Source organism: Psammomys obesus, unplaced genomic scaffold (genome assembly GCF_907164565.1).
Source record: "Psammomys obesus unplaced genomic scaffold, mPsaObe1.curated_primary_1811, whole genome shotgun sequence".
Lineage (NCBI taxonomy): Eukaryota > Metazoa > Chordata > Mammalia > Rodentia > Muridae > Psammomys > Psammomys obesus.
In genome coordinates this window covers 1,128,654-1,134,972 of record NW_026594216.1, presented here as the reverse complement: position 1 = coordinate 1,134,972, position 6,319 = coordinate 1,128,654, and positions in this window count along the sequence as shown.

The following is a 6,319-nucleotide window of genomic DNA, read 5'->3' as shown; positions in this document are numbered from 1 at the left end:
CAGTGGCAGAGGAGAATCAGGTTAAAGTGCCTGAGGCCATCTAAGCCCCTTTGGATGGAACTCACAAGAAGGTTGAGAGGAACTGATCTACCAATGGGTGATGTTTAATGACGTAACGGCTGTATGAGCCCGGTAACATGATAAAACATTTTAATTAACTTACCTTGGATGAGTCCTCAGTGTTTTTATCATGTAGTTTTGCTTGAGATACTGCGTTCAGGCTGAATAAGTTTGTGACCCATTGGACAGTTCTAGCTCTTGTGAGTTAATTGACATTCAGATCTTAATGGTGTTCATTCGAGGTTGGTGTACACCCATATCCAGAAACTGACCGAATGTGATTGAGGATCCCAGTAGAATTTATCTGGCTGACGTCCAGCTCATCATAATAAAAGCTCCTTTGGGTGTCCAGCCGGCTGGCCTTGAATAGCCTCTGTGGGAATATCACCATTCTTTGTATTCTTAGCGCTACCACTGTTACCCAGACGTACATACACCTCAAGTGAGACTAAAGGGTGTCTTTTCATGGTTGTGGGAAAGGCACTGGACTTGACTTTCAGATTCCATGGCCTGTTATCTACAGGAACTCCCCAGCCCCTGTAAGTCAGTTTGTCAGTCCTTTTTGCTTTACAACTAGGGGTAGTGTGGCATAGAGAGTTTATGTAAGTTGCCTACATTCAAATGGTTCCTGAATCTTCTGCATGGGAGATTCCCTTACGGAGGAACCACCAGTTTGTTATTACCCTTGTGTGGCTGATGACTCAGGCAGGCTGGCCATGTGTCCCTCTGAGGGCAGGAGCTATGCCCAGGCTTAACATCAATAACCTGCCGTGTGGGCATCTGTCAGGGGTGTCAGTAAGTGCTATGGACTAGTTGAGGTTTGGGGCTGGGGTATGGTCTCTACAGTTTCTCAGACCTGGATTTGTCTGCCTGGGGCTTCCCTTCTGTCATCCATTCTCCCAAGCTGTGCTCCTGGCAAGAGCTACCCACTTACTTGTGCTTCATTACCTGCACCACTTTCTAACCGGTCCCACTCTCAGAAGGCAACAACAGTAAAAGCTCTCCTGATTGGGGAGCCATGGAAATGGCTTTCTTTTGTCTTCCCCTCTTTTCCCTTCCTCCTAATATGTTCAACCTTGGCACTGATGTTGACTGAGTCCTGAAAGCTGAGGGAAAGTTTAATGCAGAGAGGACGGGGCAGGGCGTTTATGGGACTCTGGGCCATAGTGTGGTTCGGGCACTGAGTGAGAAGCTGGCAGCTTGGGGGCTTGAGTTCCAGGGCCTTGGCTCTGGAATGTTCAGCAGGCCATTTTATTTTCTTTTAAGGACGTGACATAGATCTTCATCTAAAAAACTAAAATGTTGAGCTCCTTAATGGCCTCTAGCACTAAAATTCTGTGGTTTCATTTTTGAACTCACCCAAACCGTCTTGACATAAAAGCCGGGAACCTGGACATCTTACCCTGATAGTGTGGGCTCTGTTCTTGGTTCTGAGATTGTCAGCATGGCATCACTGGCCACTCATCAGCCTGGGGGTGGGGGGCGGGGCATGAGGGGAAAAGCATGAGGGCTTTTCTCATACACATAAAAAAATGGAGCCCTACTGAAAAATTTGACAGTTCCCGAAAGTTATTTCTTAATTATTGCTTTACCAAACGTGACCCAGACCTTGGGTTTGAAGGTCTTTAACAGAACTATTTATTGTCAAAGAGTTTGATTTGGAATTCTCTTTGCTAACCATTTGGTACGGTGCCTCCCAGGACCACTCTGAAATTTGAGGAAATGATAGTAGATTCCAGGAGCTTAGGATTCTGTTCAACAAGCAATACTTTATCATTTGCTTTCCATAGGCCATTATAATGCTTCTGAATTCCTAAGATTTTGTTCTGGGTGTATAACTTGTTCCCAGGCTACGGCAGTAGCTTAAAGGTCTCATGTCCACCTACAGGTCTAGATTTAGGGCTTTGAAAATGTGACTCTGGTGTAGGTATAATCTGCTTATTGTTTCTTTTTTTAATTTTAATTTTATTTTTTATATTAATCACAGGCTGTTTACTTTGTATCCCAGCCATAGCCTTCTCCCTCATTCCCTCCCTTCCTTATCTCCTCCCTGACCCTTTCCAAGTCCATTGCTAGGAGAGGTCTTCCTCCCCTTCCATCTGACCCTAGCTTATCAGGTATCTCCAGGACTGGCTGCCATGTCCTCCTCTGTGGCCTAGCAAGACTGTTCCTCCCTTGGGGGAGGTAAAGGAGCCAGTCATTGAGTTCATGTCAGAAATAGTTCCTGTTTTCCTTAGAAGGGAACCTACTTGGTTACTGAGCTACCATGGGCTACATCTGAGCAGGGGTTCTAGGTTATATGCTTGATGTTTCTTGAGTTGATATTGTAAAGCTTCTGGATGAGATATTACCAGCATTCTTTTTTTTTTTAATAGAAAAAAAAAAACAAACTAAACCATGACTAGAGGGCATGCCTAGGCTATGTTGTGATCTCTTATGTTGTTGATGAGAAGGCTGAAGACAAAGCAGGCCTGCTGGGGCCCTGCCAGCTGTCAGCAGACAAGAGTTATAAAGGGAAAAATGTAACACAAAATGTCCTCCACCCTCAGGTATTTAGCGGACCAGTTGCTTTGACACTGTGTTGAAACAGTAGTGATGACAGATTGGGGATTGTCATCTAAATCAGACTCCTGATACCAACTGATGAAAGGAGGTCAGTGATGTCCTAAAAGACACCCACCAGTGGGAAGGTTCCCAGAGTCATGGGATGTCTCTATATCCACTAAAATCTTTTATTGCCCGCCTTCCCCTTTTCTATAGGATGGAGCTTCTTCACTCTTCTAATCAGGGAACTCAATTCAAGGTTAGTCCTGGTCATTGAATTCATTGAGCGCCTAGCATATACTTACCACTGTGCTTGTCCATGAGGTCAGTGGATTTGAAAGGTAGCCAGCAGCCAGCCAGAGGGGCCAGAAAGAAAACCGTGGAGGAGGGATGGGAAGAGGTTGAGAATAGCCTTGGAACTTTGGGTAGGGAAGGTAGACTATGACTGGGAACTCTAGAGTTGACCGGCTGAGGCTCAAGCCCATGTTAGGTGCTTAATAGCCACGTGAATGACCCCTTTGGCTAGTCCAAACACATTTGTATAAAGGATTAAAAAATAATACTCTCACTTCCCAAGGTTGTTGATGGAATTAGTTAGGATAATTACTGCAAGAGTTTAATTGATGTTTGTGAACGTTCAATAAAAGGTGGATGGTCTTTTTTTAATTTAATTTTTTTATTTTTATTTTTTTAATAGCCGTATGATCTCCACAGCTTGTGGATTGTTCAACAACAATCAGCAACTCTAAGACCCACATACTGGACTATCTATCTCCCAACTCTCCTTGGAATATCAAGTCCTTCAGTTTGGTCTTGATAGTTTCTTCTTTCCCTCAAGGATACATTAGAAACCTTGTCACCTCAGCATCTGTTTGTCCTGCTGTTTGATTCACCTCTTGACTGGTGCTGAAAGAGTCTTTGGCTCTGTACCTGGAGAGCTGCCTCTGTGTAAGAGCCACTTCCACAGTCACCTCACCACAGTCCTCAAGGGTGCCTTCCAACCTCTGTGTATCTAAACACAATACCCCACACCTTTGCCAGGTACTGTTTTCTATACACCTCAGGATGAGAGACAAAGGGATCCGCTGGTTATAAAACATGGTTTCTAAGTGGCCCTCTTTAATTACCTCCTGTCCTCATCAAGTATGGCTTTTCATCCTTTAATCAAACAAGGCATCGTAATTATATAATTATAGTTGATCCTTTAAAATCAAGACAGCAGTTAAAAACATTTTGGTCTCCTCATTGTCTCTGGTTATTCTGTCATTCAGCTGGGTGAAGAGGGTGGCTGCCTGGGTGCAGCACTCTGTCATGTCCCCCTACCCCTCCTCTTTGTTCTTTATGTATAAGAAATGTCTGCCTTTCCCCAGCAAGGTCCTTCTACCCACTCGCCCCAACCTTTTATCTCTATGCATGTACCTTGTTACATGTCTCATTTGTTCTGTTTTGGGCTGAAGCAAAATTAACCTGGGAGAATGTCTATCTGATTTTCAGAGCCACCAACCAGCTACCTTCTGTAGGTTTAGACAGCATTGTTCACTCTGGAAGACACAGGCTGCATGGATGTAGCCACTAAGAGTGATTGGGACCATTAACGAATCAAAGCTACAGATGTAGCTGTGTTTGAAGTGCTGGCAACTCCTGCTCAGCCTGCTTCTCCAGTTGCACATGGCACAGAGCTACATAGTCTCCCTCACTGTCTCATGATTTTACTGTTTGTAACGTGCTGGTCACTCCAAACCTTCTTTCAGTCTGGAACTCTCCCCTGAGCTCTAAGCTTATGCTCCTATCTTCCCATGCCATGTCTCTACTCTGATACCAAGCACATATATAAAGCACATCTTCTGACATTCCCATAGAACAGGATTCTCAGGGCATCTTCCCAGTCTTATGGCAATGCCATTTTTCAGTTGTCTAGATTGACACTTTTAGTGGGCCCCGTCAGCACCTCCCCTATTCTCTCACTTCGTCTACTCTGCAGAAATATTGCTTTACCTCTAACGCATGCCTGGTATATGACTCGGCTTGCCTGATGCACTCTTTTGCTGTGCCTCAGGCTATTACACTATACTGGGCTGTTCCAGACTGTTTCCTGACTGGTCTCCCTGACTTTGCCTCCATTCCCTAAAGTAGTGGCCAAATGGTAGCCAAAGGGATCCTCTAAGAATCTAACTCACGTCTCCTCTCCCTCAAGTCCTTCAATGTCCACCCCTTGCCCCGTGTCACTTGATGTCCAGCCAAAGTCCTTTCAATGACTATGAAGCTTTCTGCCTCTCTGCCCTAGCTTGCCTTTCTGTTGCTACCAAAAGCAGCCTGGGGAGGAAAGGACTTGTTTCATCTTGCACTTTGCAGCCTATCATTGAGGGAAGCCAAGGCAGGAACTGAAGACAGAAGTTTGAAGCTAAAACCATGGAGGAACACTGCTTGCTGCCTGCACTCAAGCTCCTTCAGCTGCTTCTCTTTTGTGGTCCAGTCCCACCTGTCTAGGGATGGTACTTCTTGCAATGGGCTGTGAATTAGCACTAGGAAAGTGCTATGCAGACACGTCCACAGGCCAGTGATGGAGGCAGTTCTTAAGGGAGGTTCCAACCTCTTCCTAGGTGTGTCAATGGCCTCCTTGCTGATCCCTAAATATCTCAAAGTCCTGTGCATTTGCTGTTCCCTCTGTCTGGAATGTTTGTCCTCTAGATGTCTGTTTAGCTACTTCCATTAGGCCATCTGTGGTTACTTATTCAAAGATGCTGTCCCTGTCACTCTTCTCTCTGTTTACTTCCTTTGCAACTACCATTTTCACATTTATCTTATGTTGTTTTCTTGGTCAGAACAGGGCACAGAATAGTCATTTGTTGATTGAATCATTCTGAGGCTGCCATTTAGCCATTTAATCCCCACAGGGGCTTCATGAGTCTTGTTTAATGTGTGAGGAAACTGAGGCATATGGAGGTTCAGTTCATGTCCCATACTACACAGGTGTCCAGGACACAGTTAGGACCTGTGTCCTGGGTGACTGAACCCCATGTGCTTCTCTGATAGGCTTTTCTGTCAGGGATTAGTACAGATTTCTGTCCCCATAGTCAGGGACTGTCATGCTGCATGGACCTGGTCACTGCAAACCACAGTCACAGTAGATATCTAGAGGCTGCTCTTATCCCATTTATAATGAGAAGAATATCCTGGGGCCCAAGAGTTTCTGATTTGGAATAAATAGGCACAGCTACTGTGTGGTAGCGCCAATGTCCAGGTAGACTCCTGTTCCTGCCTCTTCCAGGCATGCCCTCACAGAGGTAGCCTTCAAATGAAGATACTGCGTCAGCTGCATCTCACCACCCATCCTCTAGGACTTCCTTATGCTCCTTTCTTCAGTTTTGCAAGTGGCATGCTAGAAGTTACTTTAGAAGCCTTGAGAACATCTCAGGCAGTGGCCATGTCCTTGGACCACTTCTTCCAGTGGGCCAGTTAGTAGTTTCTAGACACCTCCTTGCCTTTGTAATATCACTACTGTACCCATCACTCCAGGAATCATTTCTCATCTCCCTCAATCCATTCCGGTTCTCAGGCTTAAGCTGGATTGATTCTTAACTGGGTTCTCCTCCACTGTAGATGTTCATTCAAGGAAGGCACATAATAAATACTTGCCTACAGTTTCCTCTCAGAACTTGGAAATGTTCCTCCAGCTCCCCAGGGATCAGAATGGAGACAGAAGGGAGTCCTTCTG